Source organism: Schistocerca gregaria, chromosome 3 (assembly GCF_023897955.1).
Source record: "Schistocerca gregaria isolate iqSchGreg1 chromosome 3, iqSchGreg1.2, whole genome shotgun sequence".
Lineage (NCBI taxonomy): Eukaryota > Metazoa > Arthropoda > Insecta > Orthoptera > Acrididae > Schistocerca > Schistocerca gregaria.
Window position 1 is genome coordinate 770,957,142 of NC_064922.1, and position 4,330 is coordinate 770,961,471.

Genomic DNA, 4,330 nt, shown 5'->3' on the forward strand with positions numbered 1-4,330 from the left:
AGACAAAAACAAGTCTCTAATTGGTTACCTTCCTCTAACTGCTCAACAATGTAACCACTGCATTTGCATTTTTATCTAGTTTTTAACTTACAAATTTGTTGCACACTTCTCAAGATCTAATTGGTAGCGGGTTCTGCGAAGTATCTGCATACTATAGTGACTCTTGAAACTTGCCAACATTCAGAAAAATATTTCGAAAGCATCTGAGTTTTGACGCTTGGCAACACCCTTGCAGACCGATCTTTACAGATTGAAAATTATTTCGACAAAAATAATCTTACGCTCTTGTTTGCACAGGTCCACAGCCACTGTGAACTTCTTAAAGGCAGTCATTTTCCTGCGTAGGCTTTTATTAATTTTGAAATAAACGCTTCACTTTATTAAGGATGTCATTAAATTCTACTTCTCCCAGACGTATGTGCCCAATATGTCATGCTATGTACACAAAAGTTTTTTGCTGTGATGTAGCATGACAGTGCCATGAGCGAAAATAGGTAAACGCTAAATTACGAAATAAATTATTTCCTTCAAGAAAAAACTTACTGCTTGTAGATACTTACCAACCAGACGGTTGCTGGTTGCTGTGCTTATTTAAGTGATTCAATCAACACCCACAGAGCTCAAGCAACATTAGCACGGATGAATTAATGTTAATTTTACAACGTTGATTGGCCCAACTTATTTGCAAATGAAAGGGCAACGTTTTGGAAATTCTGAGAAAGTCATGGAGGAAAATCGGAAACAGATGAAAAATTTTTTGATAACAAGTGCCAGGAATCTTTTGAAAACTTTCACGACAGTTGGTGGAAGAGTATGACAGGGATAGTTACAGGGACGTATCAGGAGAAGGCCCGAGGAGGGGATTCCTCCCTCTCCCCCCAACCCCCACCCCACGTACCCTCTAGGACAAACAAAGGACAGGCGTATCAGTTTGAAGAAAGCCTGGGGGGGAGGGGCGGCGGGGGAAGTAATGTATACTGACAATCAAGTGTATCCCGAGCCCTTTACCGTGAAATATCGAAACTTTTTCGTCGTTCAAAGCGAAACTCTCTGCCCTGTCGCCCCTCACTCTTAACTGTTCAGGTCCTTGTTGTGCTCATGCGTACTTAGGAGAAATTTAGTTTAAAACGACATAAATGCAATAAATATATTTGTTTTAATCGGCTCAGAGTACCTTTTGGTTATATCCAAGGATCATTCCATAAGTTACGGCAACAGTAACATACCGCGCGTACGTGAGGCATCACCACAATCGCAGTAAATAAATTCGGGAGCTCGCGGCAGCCATTACCGAAATCAATCGACAGATTGCGATCACATGCGAGGATGGCTGGTACAAGCGCCTGAAACGTTCAGTGTGAGGTTGGCCGTGCTACAAGATGGATCTTCTCCCACCCATCCTATTGGTCAGATCTTACTCCATGCGACTGTGATGTTATTCCGCAAGTAAGGAAACAATTGCGTGGGATGTGCTCTGCAAAACAAGGTGAATATACTCACGGCGTTTGTAGCGCCGGAAATGCATATCCTCCTATTTTCATATTGTACTATAAACTTTTTCCTCATTTTGTTACCTGAAGATATGACATTTCCATGTCTTTATATATTGTAACTGTTTTGCTAATGTGTGTGTGTGTGTGTGTGTGTGTCGATGTATAATTGATTTGTTTTGTAAATACTATTTGTATTTTTACGCTGGGTCTTGCTTAGGGAAAACTATGCTATGCTATGCGTGGAGCGCGGGCAGAGCGGAGTTTGGCTGGAGTAGGGCTGTGGAGCAGGTGTGTTGAGTGACGCTCCCGCGAGTTACCGCGCTTCCGGGGTTTGGCAACATGTAATTGCCCTCGACTTGCTATGATAGTTTCTGGCACGGAGTCGCGGACGGGAAGCATTAGCTGGCTCACATCAAGAGCCCGTTTCGCCTGGTGACCGTCACGAGAAGAAGGCGCGCCAACATCCAGCTTCTGCAACAGCTACGGCCGACAATGAATGATTGTCTCTACCTCCTCGACCGACGACTGCAAACCTTTAATCAACCAACAAGGAAGACTGAAAGCACGTCAAGTTTTAGAACTGTATGGCAGACCTCAGCTTTTCAAAGTATTCAATTAGTATCACTAAAATATAGCAACTTAGCATGAACCTTTGTTGCTCAATTGCATTACCAAGCAGGATCCCTTCCTCTTCCGAAATGAATTCGAGTGCCATTGAAATTTAAACGCCAGCATTAAAGTAATATCATTCGATTTCACGGCTTTAATTTCAAAGTTCAGTTAAGGTATTCATAGCTGGCTACAATATTTAGATTACACAAGCACAAATTAAGAGTGCGAGTTTTGTTACCATATTTTAGCTTACCTGTGACTGCAGCTCAGCTTGGTACGTACTAAATTTTACTGTTCTTAATTGTTCAGAATCGTTTAATTCAAGTTCAAAGTTAAATCTCTTATTTCTAAATTGCGTAGATTCAAGTAGCTTTTGAAATGATTGTTGAGGTAGCCCAAGACTAACCTTATTTTATTGAATTTCGCAGTGCTTCAGAAACAAAGTTCAGTATTAATATCAGCCTCTAAATTAACTTTCAATTTTCCGGTTTTATTAATTCTTTTGCTAAATTAAGTCAGAGTGTAGCGAAATTTATTACTTCTGGCAAACATTCAGTTTTCACACAACACCTTCAGTTGCCACGCTTTTAGTGCTAATTATATGTGCAATAATCTTTCTTTTTCAGTTATTATAGTAGTTCTCCATAGGACTGGCGACCGTAATTTTCCCCAAATCTCAAATATCTAATTAACGCCAGTTGATTGTTAGCGTAACGACCGCACATATACTTTCTTTATTAACTTTACCCCTTTTAAAAATTAATTTCCACCAGTTTCATTTGCATTTTTCCTTTCATTTAGGTGTAACGCTTTCCGTCCCTCTTTACCGACAGATTAACTTCGGTGACGATTGCTTTTCCCAAACTTCCATTAGGTACACGCGGTTTAATTTTTACTGTCATTAAGGTCGATAAGTGAGGGGGAGGTTACACGTTTCGTCTACAGTAGCACACATTGATGGCAATGCCAATGGCATTCAACGCCTTTCACGTCGTTGGCAGCGTTGAGTGTATCGACTGGTGGATTATTTTGATGGACAGTAGTTGATTATGATTTATTATTGTTACATTTGTACTCGTGCGCAATAAATTTCTACAACGTTCCAAAGCGTGTGGTTCAATTCAACCTTTACCGTCGTCTTCTGTACTGAATTTCTATTTTATGTTGGCATTCAGACACACATTGCCGTACCGGTTCAAGTCACATTGTGGAATTCTCATGTTATCGCATTATCACAAGACATACGGAATGACCCTTGTACAGTTGGTACCAACGTCCCAAAACCTCTGGCATATCTGCCTATGTCGCTCACTTGCTGTACTTCTGTACTTTTGCGGACACGCCCTAGTAAAGTGCGCCATTTCGCGTGAGTTCCATAGCACGGCGGCGGCCAACCGCCTCTTCTGCGGTCGGACGCGGAAACGCTCGTGACACTAATCTCCGGGCAGCGGGACACGGTCAAGGAGACCCAGATTCCGGACCGCCGAGAGTCAACACGCAGAGCACGGGGTCAAGGACGTAGGACGCTCAGCCGTCTTGGGGAAGCACAGAAAGCCAAGTTCAGGTTTCAGTTGAAAACGAGATAAATGACACCGCATCACCGCACTGCGTTTGTGGTCTTCTGACCGGTTTGATGAGGCCCGACAAGCGTTACGCTGCCTTGGCAATGTCGTCATCTGAGACTGGCTCTTGCCCCCTGCGTCCTATTGACTTGTTGGACGAATTCTAATTTCTGCCTTCAAAAAATGGTTCAAATGGCTCTGAGCACTATGGGACTTAACATCTGAGGTCATCAGTCCCATAGACTTAGAATTACTTAAACCTAACTAACCTAAGAACATCACACACCTCCATGCCCGAGGCAGACTTCGAACCTGCGACCGTAGCGGTCGCGCGGTTCCAGACTGAAGCGCCTAGAACCGCTCAGCCACAACGGCCGGCTTTCTATCTTCCCTTAAGGTTTGCACCCTCTCTACAACCGTGGAACTTGTTCCTTGATGTCTCAACCCGTGTCCTGTCTTCCTGTCCTTTCTTTTTGTCAGTGTTTTCCACCTGCTCATCCCTTCACTGATATCTTATAACTTTATTTGATTTTTTGTATCTTTCTATGACACCACTTCTCAAACGTTTAGAGAATCTTCATTTCACTCTTACCCACAGTCCATGATTCACTTTCGTAGAGTTTTGTGTTCCAAACGTAGATTCTCAGAAATTCTTCTGCAAGT

General features: G+C 42.6%; 1 long non-coding RNA gene across 1 annotated transcript; it reads left to right on the forward strand.

Annotated features, from left to right (window-relative positions):
* The first annotated feature begins 777 nt into the window (after window positions 1–777).
* Window positions 778–2,142, forward strand: LOC126356013 (uncharacterized). The gene is made up of 2 exons (XR_007565563.1): window positions 778–1,486; window positions 1,711–2,142. It is a non-coding gene; the product is annotated as an uncharacterized LOC126356013 (long non-coding RNA).
* Window positions 2,143–4,330: the final 2,188 nt, after the last annotated feature.